Consider the following 14,773-nt stretch of genomic DNA (forward strand, 5'->3'; position numbering starts at 1 on the left):
ACTCATCTTTTATGTGGTGCTGAGGATCGAACCCAGGGCCTCACATGTGCTAGGCGAGATCTCCACTGCCAAGTCACAACCCCAGCCCCTATTTTTCCCATTTTAAAAGGTAAATTTAATGTTTTTCATCTTTTTCACATTATTCTTTGCTGGAGTTTTTCTAGTACTGATTTTACATAGTGATTTGTAAACTGAATTAGTCTATGAGAGAAGATGTTGCCATTATTTCCCTGAATTTGCTTCCCATTATACAAGTTATTAGGCTCTTCTCTTAACTCCAAATCCACCTTTCTGTGCAATTTGAGATGCTTGGTACCTCATAAGCTCAGTGGGGCCTTATAGCCAGAAAGTTGTCTTTCCTTAGAAGTTTAAGACTCAGCTGTGGAGGTTTTCCCTCTAATATTCTGATAACCACACTTCTTTATTTTGATCCATCAGCCCTATTGCTTACTTGTGGCAATTATTGATTTATATAACTTCATACATTCTGCAGTTCCTTGTTTTCTTAAACCTGTATTTCCCCATATTATATTCTGTTGAAACATTTAATGTTCTTTTAATTAGTATATCTGTATCTTGGTTGATATACCACCACCCCATGGCCCCCTATAAAATAAAATATTAAAAATATATTCTTTTTAAGCAGAATTAGGCATGGGCATAAATTTAGCTTTCATATATATTAGCTGTCTGAGCTGAGGGAAGTTACTTAAGTCTTCTGTGCCTCCACTTCCTCATCTATAAAAAGGGATAATAGTAGTTACCTACTTCCAAGGGTTGCTGTAAGGAATAAACTGGTTAGTACATGAAAATCACTTAGAGTGACTGACACAGTAAATGCCTGATAACTGTTAGCTACTGTGGTTATTTTTTCTTTTACCTAGAAAAGCAATGCTATAAAAATTTATTCCAGCATCAGTGTCACCAGTACTCACAAAACTCCAGTGATAAATATTCAAGTATTTAGGTATGTGCCAAACAATTTTTACTTACTCATCAAAACAGTATAAAATACCTTGGTGGAAATCATATGTACAACTAGGAAAAACAGCAATTAGAGTTGAAACTGATATAAATGGAAGCAGTAAAATGTTAATCATTTAAACAAATTAAGCTGTTATTTATTTTAAAATTTTTGGAATTTGTGTTCGATTTAGTTGATTTACCATGTATTCAGATAACAAAAAGGAAATCAATCTAAAGAGAACCCAGCTTTAAAAAAAATAAATTGACACAAGATAATTGCATACTTATGTAATACAGTGTGCTATGTCAATTGATGTATATAGCATGTAATGGTAAGATCATGATAACTGGTATTACATTTCACATCAAACATTTATCATTTCTTTGTGTTGGAAACATTCAAAATACTTTCTACTAGCTATTTTGAAATATCCAATTAATTGTTGTCAACTGTAGTTATCCTACAGTGCTTTAGAACATTAGAAGTTGTTCCTCTTGTCCAACTGCACCCTTGTACCTATTAACTATCCTTTCTCCATCCTTGCCTTCCCTACACCCATCCAGGATCACTACTTCTACCAGATCAACTTTTTGTTTAGCTTCCATATATAAGTGAGGACATGTAGTATTTGTTTTTCTATGCCTGACTTATTTCGCTTAATATAATGTTCTCTAGGAGAACTTAACATTTGAAGTCTGCCTGCCTGCCTGCCTTCCATTGTTCCTTCCTTCCTTTTGGTGAATCAAAAGGCATTTCAGGATCTTAAGGCATATCAAAATCATCAATATGAACATCAGTTATCACCACTGACTGAGGAATTTTCAAGAGACTGGGCTTTAAATATGTAGACTAAGTTATACCTTAAGGATTGCATTTTAAAACAAATTTCTAATTTTATAGGTTATGAATGAAGTAAGAGTTTTTTTTAAACAAAAAACAAGGTGATATTAACTTTCCAAGTATTTATATTTCAGATGACTTTGAGTTCACCATTACAAAAATTTAAAATAAAGTCAATATCTCTCAAAAATTAAAAATTCAGACTAAGTACGTTTTACAAAGTAAATTTGGAATTTTGAAATCTGTATGGGCATTTATATGGTATCTTTTCAAAGCACTGGATAGCAGTGAACACAAACAATAAAAATCCCTTTCTTCAGGATTATGCTTTGTAGGAAGGTAGATCATAAACTAATTAAAAGGGGAAGGGGGCAAATTGTGTTTATACTAGAAGATTACAAATGGTACAGAGGGAGACAAAGCAGTAAAGGGGCATAGAAAAAAGAGGAAAATAATGAAGTTAGTTCATAGTTTTAAATAATAAGATCCAGAAATGCCTCACAATAAACTCTATGTATAAGTATGTTCCTTGTTTTTTTTTTTAGTTAAAATAATAAAAAGTGGTTTAACAATACCCCAAGCAGCACAATTTGTTCAAAGGTCCTTAACATTTTGAAAAAGTAAACAAATATAATCATATATTTCAAAAAAAAGTCAGCCAATTCTTTATATCATCTGCTATGAAAGAACTCAGTTATTTTATCCCCAAAGGACTTAAAAAAATCAAAATTGTAAAACATAAAATAAACTCAAAAAGTGGTCCTAAATGGGGAGGGATGGCAACTTAAAGGAAGAGATCAAAGCCTTAAGTACCATTACTATCACTGAAGCATTTTTTAGAGTTCTTAATTACATAAATATAATGCAATGAGAACTTTGAAGTAGACATGTAATTTGTTCTCAAAATACAAACTTTTTCCAAAGATTAGAAATGTGATAACCATTTTAAGAGTATTAAATTAAGAATTTCCAGTAATTAATGAAGTTAGAAATACTAAATATGAACAATAAACTAGGACATGTTATATAAGTCAGACCCTAATTTGAATTCTCCTTAAAAATAACACAAATATTTGTACATATATGTTACCTTGTACGTATATGTCAATTTTTTTTATTTGATTATTTTAGTTGATTAACACTGTGTCTTATTGGTTCCTAAAAAATAAGTAACAATACTTAGTGAGATTTGTTATGGTTTGGATGTAAGGTGTCCCCCACAAGCTCATGTGTGAGGCAATGCAAGAAGGTTTAGAGGTGAAATGATTGAGTTATGAGAGTTTTAACCCAATCCATGAATTAATCCATTGATAGGGATTAACTGAGTGGTAACTGTGGGCTGGTATGGTAGGGTTTGGCTAGAGGAGGTGGGTCCCTGGGGGCGTGCCTTTGGGGAATATATTTTGTCCTATTGAGCAGAGCTTGCTCTCTCTGCTTCCTGGTATAGTGTCTTCAGCTGCTTGCCTCTACCACACTCTTCCACCATGATGTTCTTGCCTGGCCTTGAGTTCTGAAGAATGGAGCTGGCTGTCTATAGACTGAGACCTCTGAAACTGTAAGCACCAAAATAAAATTTTCCTCCTTAAAATTGTTCTTCTCAGGTCTTTTGGTCAAAGCAGAAGAAAAGCTGACTAAAATTAAAACTTAAGAGAAATGAAACTCTGCTGTCCTGATGAAAGCATAATTTAGTCAAACCCTGTCTCATTCTTCTCTTAATCTTTTGCCTTACATTAACTTATGTCTCACTGAAAGGGCATAAGAATGGGACCTCACAAATGCATCCCCCACACACTAATATTCCTTATCACTGAAATCAACCTAATCATATGAACACAAAGTTTTTCAAAGCAGTGTTCTTATATTTCATCTCAGTTCATTTTGACTTTGCATAATATACTAATAAAATAAAGCAAACATTGCTAATTAATTACTGCTTTTAATTAAAAGAAGAATGTGAGATGACTTATGGAGCAGTTAAAGTGACATAACTAGGTCTCAGTGCCAGGGTATGCTGGCAGTAGGATTAGACTCATAGTCTAACAAGTCCCACTGCAACACATCAGTCACTAAACAGTCTCCCTCATGCACATCCACCACCAATCACAAGCTATTTCAGGAGATAAAATATTCTAAGAAACTACCTGTATGGTTTATATTTGATATGGTCTTTTATGTGAGGAAGTCTGAAGACAATCCGTGTGTATTTTTAAAATATTACATATTATTATTCCTTAAAAGAAACTCAAAATGCTTCACATTCATCATTGCTTTCTGCCTCATAACATTTTCTTTTTTACTATATAGTGAGTAGAATTCATCTTTTTCACCTTAAATTACAAATCTGTGCCAGGAGCAGCTAGAACATTGATCCATCATATTGAACAGAAAAGCCATCCTTTTATAGTTATTGAATGAAAAACAAGTAAAGCTATGCTTTAAATATTTGCAAAGAAGAGATGGGTCTACATGGAAATATGTTTCTATAGCAAATGGTATTGATGCCTCCAAATAAATCTCTGTTCTAGGTATTACTTGTTTACAGAAAGCATGAAATGGTACTCAAAACAAGTTTAACCCTGCCCTGTAGAAAACTAAGCCATATTTATTGAAGCATTCTTAGAAAAAAATGGAAATTAGAAAAAATCTGAGAAATATTCACCAACAGTGATTCTAAGTTTTGATGCGTGTGTATACTATTGGATGAATGTAAAAAAGGATAACAGAGAGTTAGTTCCATTTTAAAATTTTATTCATCTGTAGTTATTTTTTTAATAAACATGCATTGATGATTGGTAGTATTGAAAAATAGACAAAAAATACTCCTAAATTCCAATTGTCATTTCAGAAACAATTTTTTAGAGAGAGAGAGAGAAAGAGAGAGAGAATTTTTTTATATTTATTTTTCAGTTTTCGGTGGACACATCTTTATTTTTATTTTTATGTGGTGCTGAGGATCGAACCCAGTGCCCCGCACATGCCAGGCGAGCGTGTTACCGCTTGAGCCACAGCCCCAGCCCTTCAGAAATAATTTTCCTGTTATTTATGAAGAGGTATTTTCTGTTGTATTGCTTCATAGACTTCAGGCTTAGTTAAATGTTTGAGTGGCATCTATGCCAACAAGTTCTCCCCCATTATCCAGTTTTTCTTTTTCCATTATAGCAATCCCAATGTGTATTTCCTCCCCCAAAAGGCTATTTCCTGTTGAACTATCAACCTCTCTTCCTTCTATCATTGGACTAGCTACAGGCTGTATTCTCCTGTGACTTTTATATACATCTTGAGACCCATTCATCTGTCATATTTCAGCATTAGAGTTCTTTGTCTATAATTATGCTGTCTCTATCAAAAGATCTAGCATTTTTAGCATTTCTACTCAGACCAAACACTGAATCATGAACAAGATATATTGAAGACAAATATGCCTCAAGGTAATTATAAATTATATATTATCTGATATGGCAATTATTCTAGTAATTTATCCTATCATATATAAATATAGTCAGATGCGTTACATTTATATATGTACATATGTATTTTTTCATATATATGAAAGAGTTCATTAAAGCATTATTTATAATTGTGAAAGACAGGATATAACCTAATTTCCATCAGTAGGGGCTTGATGAAATATATATCACAGCACATTTCATAGAATGAAATATTCTATGACCATAAAAGGAGAATTGTGACATTTAATGAATCAATATAAAACAATTTCTAAAATCTAACAAGAAACAAAACAATCAAAAGTTAGAACAATGTGTATTATAAACTAACATCTGTGCAAAGAAAAAAAAATGATACAAACATAAATAGGTGTGCTCACTTGTGCACACAAAAGTTAAGCAAACACATTTGCTTAACTTTTCATCTTTATTTGCTTCTGGAGAGGTATGCTGCTACTAATAATTTATGTATTGTCTCTCACCTCCACATCCACCTTTCTGTACACTCCATTCTATACTTAGAGCTGGGATTCTGGAAATTATATTTCTTATTCTCCTTGCCAACTGGCTTCCTGTTAAATTCTGACATCAGGAGACACTAGCAAGAGATCAAAAGTCAGGAGGAAGAAGAGAAACTTCCTTTCTCTGGCTTCAAAAGTGAAGCTTTTGTTGCTGCTGCACTTTTTGGCAGTTCTGGCCCTGTCAATATAGTACTTTTTGGCAGATCCAAACCCATTTCAACAACATCTCTAACAGCACAGTAGCAGGTTAGAAACTCATGGGATCCAAACTTTTCAAAGTATTGCTGAATCCTTCACAATAGTTTTTGAATTTGAATGAATATTCAGAAATCCTTTTACTACCATAAAAGGATAAAGAAGACTCTGTATACCTATATACAAATTTGTTCCAAGATAAATTTGCTAAGATTTCTAACTTAGATACAACCTAACATTCCCACAGATTTTCTAAAATATTCCATGTATGAGTACATCTACACACTAAACTAAATGTAAATTAAAAAAATAAAATTTAAGTAAAATATTTTATATCTCAATTCAAAAATTAAAATCAATATAAGTTTAACAGGAAAAGAAGTCTGACTATACTTTAAAGTAGATAATCTAAAACTGAGTTATTTAACATAATACCTATTATTCACATGTGGCTTCCATAATTTAAAATTGTTAACTTAATATTCCTTATTTGCACCAGCCACATGTCGAGTACTAAACAGTTACCTAAAATTAATAGGGACCTTATTAGAAAGCAAGTATCACTTCCATAATTACAGAAAGTTTCACTGGGCAGTGCTGTTTGCTTAAGAAGGAAAGAAGACACCCTCTTGAAGGAAAATGTTTTTTACAGGGAAAACTCCATAATGAATCCTTTTTTATTTTTGTTTTCTTTTTTGGTTCTATTCTTTGATCCATAAAAACAGAGGTCCTTAGGAATAGTATGAGAGGAAAGAATTATAAAAAGCTAAACAAATACTCAATGTTATGAGCTGAATTATGAGGTGACCCCCAAAAGCTCCAATGTTAATATAGGAATATTCAAAGCTGAAATGATTAGGTTATGAGACTGTAATCTAATCCGTTTACTCTAGTTTGAATGGACAGACAGTATGGTAAATATAACAGATGAGTCACTGGGGGCATGCCCTAAAAGGGTTTATCTTCTGCCAAGCATTGTGGCACACATCTATAATCCCAGTGGTTCAAAAGGCTGAGGCAGGAGGATTGCAAATTCAAAGCCAGCCTCAAGAATAGTATGAGAGGAAAGCAATTTAGAACTTAGGGCTGTCTCAAAATATAAAAATTAAAAAAATAATAATAAGGGTTGGGGATGTGGCTTAGTGGTTAAGTGCCCCTGGGTTCAATACCTGGTACCAAAATAAATAAATAAATAAAACAATAAATAAACCTGCCCCCTGCTTCCTAGCTACCTTGAACAGAGTATCATTTTTCCACCATGCCCTTCTGCCATCATGTTCTGCCTCACTTTGGGCCCAAAGCATTTAAGTCGGCTGACCATGGACTAAATCTCTGAAAATGTGAGCTCAAAATAAACCTTTCCTCCTCTCAGTTGTTCTGTCAGGTCACAGCAACAAAAAGCTAAGTAACACTTGTTATTCTACATAATTCTTATTATTCTTTATATAAGAATTTAGGAGGCTGATAATGGTATCTCAGAAAGAACTTTTGGGTATCCAGGGGGATTCAGAAAAAGAGAAAATGGGAGAAGTTTCAAGGTGTCAATAAGATTAGAGGCAAATTGCCCCCACAGGAAAATAGCTAGTGAGAAACTCTTTGTGGCAATATCAAAAAAATTAATATGAGTTGTGTCTAATATTCAAGCTAATGCTGTTACCCATACAATGCTTGATTTTTTTTCAGTTATCCCCTGACCTTCTATAAGAATCCTTTATATACAAGAGCAGTGAGGTAATAGAGCTTTGAAGTTATGAAGGAAACAAAATTTCAGACATTAAAAAGGGATTAGCCTTAAGAGAGAGTAACAGAATGGAAACAATACTCAACAAGAGCAAGAAATTGTAACAAGAGATCCCCAAGTGCCTCCAAGTAAGGCTCAGAGAAGTTGGAGAAAACTTGACAGCCTACAATATTAGGGACTAGGGCAGAAGCTATTTTGATAGAAAGGATAATATCAAAAGGTAGGAAGACTGTGGGCCATCCAAATGATAGGTGGTGCATACATGTATGGGTAGGATATATATTTACACTTGACTCTAAAAAAAGAAACTACACTAGACAGAAAAATATTAGTCACAAATTTTAAAAAAAATAACACCTTGGGGCATTTACTACCTGCCAGGAACTATGCTAAGCAATTTATGTACATTAATTCATTTAAACCTTAGCATAATTCAGAAGCATTATTATGATTATCTTCTTTCTATAATTAAGAAAACCAAGTTAGTAAGAAAAATGTAAAATGTAATTCAAATCCAGAAAGTCTGACCCAAAGGTATTACTCTTACACAGTACACTCTATTGCCTCCAAATTCAAGTTGAAGAAACAAGTTTAGAAATAATAACTTTATTTACTCTTTTCATATAGGTGAAAGACAGAACAGACTTTTGGAGTCTATGGTGTTCAATACCTTAGCAATCCTAATACAATCTGAAGAACCAATCTACTAGATGTTTTTAAGTTTCTATTTCAGGCAAATGTGATTAATTTATGACAAAAAGGGACAGTAATGTATCATAAACAAGTAAAAGAAAATGAAGGTAAAGAAAGAATCTATAATCTCTTCAACATTCCAATTCTTAATTTTATTTGTTAAGGCTATTCAACCTCATTCTGTAGCATAAATACCATGAAAAATTTCAGCAACAAACATGGATTCTTTGTGTATTAAAACAATATAACTAGGGCTGTGGATATGGTTCAGTGGTAGAGCACTTGCTTGGCATGATCAAGGCCCCAGGTTTGATCCCCAGCACTGCAAAATAAAAAATAAATTACAAAAAAGAAAACAATATAACTAGAAAAAAAAAGATAGCTCCTAATGAATTCAAAGTTACGAAACAAGTTGATATAAAATTGGAAAGATTTCTTACACTCTTTTTTTAGTTTCTGAATGTTGAAAGTTAATAAAGCAGAAGAAGGTCTCTGTGTTGAGCATATTTCTTTAAAAAAAAAATGAGTCTCTCCCTAGGGGTAAGAAAATGAAAAGTCAGACAAACTATATTTAGGATACAGGTAGTGCTTTAAAACCTTTCATAAATCAAAGAAAACATCAAAAGAATGAAATTCGGAGAAATGATTTGATTTCTACTGTTAGTTCAATGCTATCTTTTTTTTTAATTAAGAAAAAAAAGAGCTGAGCTAATAATAATTATGTCCTCCACTCTTCTAACCAATAACAAAACCCATCAAGAACATTCCAATTTTTGACTGACTAAGTCAAGGGCACTTCTAGAAAGGCTAAGCCCAAGTGAAAGATCAGGCTGTAGAGAATCACATCTTGCGTGTTGAGATGATGCCTGGATTTCCAATTTGAACTTCTCACAACTTCACCCATAACAATGAGCCAGCCCATACAAGTAAAAGAAACAGTAAATCCTCAGTTAGAGGAGCTCATTAAACATCACATTCATTCATATCCGGAGGGAGAATGTCAAAGTTGAAAGAAGTATTCTATCTTTCTCCTTGAACCAGAGTGAGAACATTTGATTTCTAAATAATTGGTGTCATTTCAATCATTTCCTTTTTACCACAATAATCAATACAAATAAGTATGTCTCCCTATTTTAAGTTCTTTGTGTAACAGTTCTGAATGAGGTAAAAACCTGGGAATAGACTAGGGAGAATCTAGGGAGACAAGAGAGCCCTGCAAGGCTAAACTGGTTAATAAGTTATTCTACAACAAGCAGCCTTACACTTCTACATGATCCAAGAAAAATTAAGACAGAGCAAGTAGTGTATAGAGCTCTAAAATATTATATTCTCTTTTTTAAACTCTCCATTTGTAAGAAATAAGGTCACATAGACATCAGAGTATAGACATTGTTATTCTTTTACTTTAAAACTTTTGAAATGTCCATTTGACCAAGAAGATAAAGTGCAAACTTCCTAGCATAGTATGCAAAGGTCTTCATGTACCAGCCCTAGCAAAATGCACTATCAGCTTAGAAAAAGAGCCGAAGAAAGCCTACCTAAGAAGAGGGATTTCTAAGCTTTTTGAGAAGAGAAGGGAAGAAGAACTTAGGCAGAAGGAACATACCACTGAGGAAAGCCCAGATGACAGAAACTTTATGGTACATGCAAACACAAGCAGCTGTATATTGCAGAAATTTAAAATGTGAGGGAGGAAATAGCAAGCTATTAAAATTTAACCAACTGAAATCAATAAAAATGCTGGGGTGTTCTCAGCAATGAGTTATCACAAATCTATCTCCAGGCTTCCCTCTCTAAATGCAGATAATTTAAGAGAACATATTTTCAACATTTATATGTTTAAATGATATAAAATAATGCATATTTGCATATATATTTAAGTGTGTAAAAAATCCTATAACGAAAGATGAAATCCTCTTTGGTCCCTTTAATTAAACCACTCCACTCCCAAACACATTGTAAGTTTTCTATAATGTAAGAGAATAATATCCATTCATTTGGACTTTAATAGACAGACTGCCAAAATATTGCCTAGTAAAATAAAATACCAAAGTATGACATTTATATAGAAACCCTTGAACAGAAAAAAATGTTTTAGAGATCTTCATTAATTAATTAATTTATTAATTAGTGATATGTTAAGACCAAACCTCTAAAATTCCTAATTTCCAAATAGGGCTGGCTAATTCACATAAACTAGAAATAGGATTATTCCTTAACTTTATGTCTGGGGAGCAACTTAATCTCAAGAAAGCCATTCAGGGCATTATGGGCAATGGGTTGCCTTTGTATCCCTGATGTGGTAAGGCTACACTCATAAGATCACTAGACAAAATGTGATTTCAAGTAGCACTGTCCAATAGAAATACAAACATGGGCTACAAATAAGATCACTTATGCCATTGTAAATTTTTAAATATCCATATTAAGTAATAAGATAAAATTAATTTTAGTAATCATTTTTATTCAATATATCCAAAATATTAATATGTGGCCAAATTTTTTAAATGTAATGATGATACTTTATATTATTTGTTCAAAATAAGCCTTAAAATGTAAAGTTTACTTTAAAACATAGCACTTATCAATTTCATTAGTTATATTTCAAGTGCTCAAAATTCATATACAGCTAGTGGCTATAATTCACTAAGCTGTGTAACTATGACACAGTTATATAAATGCTCTGAGTTATATTGTTCTAATCAATAAAACAGCAATAATATGCCTTGTAAATTTCTTAGAAATTTACAAGAATTAGAGGGGATTTTGAAGATGTCAGAGTAGAGGAAAGCTGTACTCCAAGTTGTACCTGGCTCAAGACCAAAGCACTCAACTTAGGTGTACAGCTTCCCAAAGAGATAGCAAATATTATCACAAAGGACATTTAATATAAAGTTGTACATCTGTTGCTGACATTAGTGCCACTCCTGGCTCCCCGCTTCTTCTAAGAGGGGCTGGAAAGAGATTGGGTCACTTCAAAATCACAGAGTAGATATCCCACAGCTGAGAAATACTCACATCTCAATCAAGCAGCAGTGAATCTCAATCCACACACAGTCTACTCCTCCTCAGCCATAAAATTACTCCAACTCAAATGAGGAGACAAAAGCCCCAAACCAAGAAGGACAAGTCTGAGAAGGACTTCAGGTCCCACCCTGTAGCATCTACACACATCAAAAAAAGAGAGAAGTCCCAGAATAAATAAGAGAATTACACACAAAAGGATATTCATATAAAGAGGTAGGGAGGGCTGGGGATGTGGCTCAAGCTGTAGTATGCTCGCCTGGCATGCATGCAGCCCGGGTTCGAGCCTCAGCACCACATACAAACAAAGATGTTGTGTCCACGGAAAACTAAAAAATAAATATTAAAAAATTCTCCCCCCCCATCTCTCTCTCTCAAAAAAAAAAAAAAAGAGGTAGGGAAATCCACCTCAACTGATGCACTAGTTGAAAACATGAGGAAACAGACAAATAAAATCTCTCTCCAAAATCCACAATCCCCCAACAAAGGATCCCACTGATAATGAGATGGATGAAATCCCAGCAAAAGATTATTTAAAAACTGACTATTAAAATGTTCAGTGATCTAAAAGAAGACCTAAGGAAGGAATTAAGAGAGCAGTTATAGGAACACAGCACTGAGGAAATTCCAGATGAGAGAAACTTTATGGTATAAGCAGGCAAACACAAGCTGCTAGCACAATCAAACACAATTAGAGGAGATGAAAGACAACTTTAATTAATAAATAGAAACAATGAAAAGAAACCAAGCAGAACTCCTAGAAATGAAAGACATGATTAATCAAATTAAAATTTCACTTGAAGGTATCACTAACATATTAGACTGCATATAAAATAAAACCTCAGCCCTTGAAGACAGAATTTCAGACCTTGAAGACAGGCTAGATGATCTTGAGTACACAGAATGAATAAAGGGGAAAAAATATAGACTATGACCAGAATATACAAGACCTCTGAGACAACATTAAAAAAACCAAACCTGAGAATCATTGGGATATAGTGAACATGACGATACAAACTAAAGACATAAAGAACATTTTCAATGAGATAGTTACAAAAAACTTTTCCCATATCAGAAATCAGATATACATCTAAATACAAGAGGCTTACAGGACTCTAAATAGACCTATTTAAATGAGAAGTTCATTACAACATATTATAGTCAAAATGCCTAACATAGAAAATAAGGGAAGAATATTAAAAGCTGCAAGAGAAAAACATCAGGTCATATTTAGAGACAAACCAATAAAGTTCACTTCTGGTTTCTCAGTCCACATCCTAAAATCAAGAAGGGCCTGGAATGAGAAAATCCAAGCCCTAAAAGAAAGTAACTGCCAGCCATAGTTATTATATACAGCAAATTTCACTTTCAAATTCCAGAGGTACATAAAACCTTTCCATGACAGAAATAAACTAAAAGAAATTATAAGCACCAATCCATCATTATAAAGAATATTCAAACTGCACACAAAGGAACTAAAAGACAATTCCCAAAGCTCCCAGAGGATGTTCAGTAAAGTAATAACCCACCAAATGATAATCAAGACAGGATAAAATACAGCTTCTTCTAAGAGGGGCTGGAAAGAGATTGGGTCACTTCAAAATCACTTATGTCATTCAAAATGGCAGGAAACCACAAACACATATCCATACTAACGTTGAATGTTAATGGTCTCAACTCCCCAACTAAAAGACACGGATTAGCAGAATGGATCAAAAAACAAGATCCAACAGTATGCTATTTACAAGAGACTCATCTTATAAGCAAAGACATCCACAGGTAAAAGGAAGGCAAAAAATATTTCTTGCATACAGACCACTAAAACAAGCCAGAGTGGCTATTCTTACCTGACAAAGCCGATTTCAAGCAAATATTAATCTGAAAAGACAAAGAATGCAACTACAACCTAGAAAGGGAATTATCCAACAAGAAGAGATAATGATCTTACACAATGCCCCACAAGTTAATACACCCAATTAAATTTTCAAAAACTTTTTAAATAAAATAAAACCTCCATGAAACTGAATAAATCCCACATAGACTCCAACACAATAATACTGGGTAATTTCAACACACCCTTACTACCAACAGACAGGCCATCAAAATACAAAATTAATAAAGATATCTCCAACCTAAATAATACTCTAAATCAAATGGACCTAATATATTTTTATATTATTCCATCCCAAAACTATTGAATTCATGTTCTTCTCAGCTGCACATGGAACTTTTTCTAAAATACATCATATTCTAGGCCACAAAACAAGTCTTAGCAATTATTTTTTAAAAATCAACATAATTCCATGTATCTTATCAGATCATAATGGACTAATGCTACAAATCCGCAGCTTTGTGGTAGAGCTCAGTGGTAGAGCACTTGTCTAGCATGTGTGAGACACTGGGTTTGATTCTCAGGACTGTGTATAAATAAACAAATGTTTAAAAAGAACCATCAAAAACTTTTAAAAAGGAAAATAATAGAAACTACATAAACACATGGAGATTGAATAATATTCTCTTAAATGAAGGGTGTATCAAAAAAGAAATGAGAAAGAAATTCTTAGAAATAAATAAGAACAGAGATATAACATAGCAAAATTCTTGGGACACTATGAAAGAAGTTCTAACAGGCAAATTTATAGCACTGAATGCCTATATTAAAAAATTAGAGAGATCCCAAATAAATAAGATTATGTTCTACCTGAAGGCCTTAGAAAAAGAACAAATTCCAAAATCAGTAGAATATAGGAAATAATTAAGATCAGAGCCAAAATCAATGAAATTGAGAATAAAAAATCAATACATAGGATAAATGTAACAAAGAGTTGGTTCATTGAAAATATAAATAAGGTGGACATACCTTTAATCAAACTAACCAAAAGAAAAGAGAGTGAAGACCCAAATCAACAAGAACAGAGGTGAAAAAGGAAATATCACCACAGACCCTTCTGAAATCCAAAGGATTATCAGAATCTATTTTGAAATCTATATTCCAATAAACTGGAAAATCTGGAAGACACTAACAAATTTCTAAGCCCATATGACCTGCTCAAATTGAATTATAAAGATACAGAAAGCCCAAACAGACCAATATCAAATAATGAGATTGAAATAGCAATTAAAAGCCTCCTGAAAGAGAAAAGCCCAGAAACAGATGGATTCTTAGCTGAGTTCTACCAAACTTTTACAGAAGAACTAGCACTAGTCTTTCTAAAATTATTTCATGAAATTGAAAGGGAAGGAACACTCCCAAATATATTATATGAAGTAAAACCAGAGAAAGATGCAATTTCTTTCCTCAGTATTCAAGAATTTTCATTGTAAAGCTCTTTATCTCCTTAGTTAA

The 14,773-nt window shown here is 33.1% G+C and overlaps 1 protein-coding gene across 12 annotated transcripts in view; it reads right to left on the minus strand.

The window, feature by feature from the left end:
- Positions 1-14,773, minus strand: part of Ssbp2 (single stranded DNA binding protein 2) — a 324,265-nt gene that overhangs the window by 221,769 nt on the left and 87,723 nt on the right. The window contains exons 2-4 of one of the 12 annotated variants that reach the window (XM_048800218.1): positions 13,275-13,305; positions 11,422-11,567; positions 8,844-8,937 (exon numbers count right to left, since the gene is read on the minus strand). The exons of 8 other annotated variants lie outside the window; for them this stretch is intronic. The gene's annotated coding sequence lies outside the window, so the exon portion shown is untranslated. The remainder of the gene's footprint in view (positions 1-8,843; positions 8,938-11,421; positions 11,568-13,274; positions 13,306-14,773) is intronic. 3 more of the 12 variants (XM_048800217.1, XM_048800220.1, XM_048800219.1) reach the window with 3 other exon arrangements.

The sequence above is a fragment of the Marmota marmota genome, unplaced genomic scaffold (genome assembly GCF_001458135.2).
Source record: "Marmota marmota marmota unplaced genomic scaffold, marMar, whole genome shotgun sequence".
NCBI lineage: Eukaryota > Metazoa > Chordata > Mammalia > Rodentia > Sciuridae > Marmota > Marmota marmota.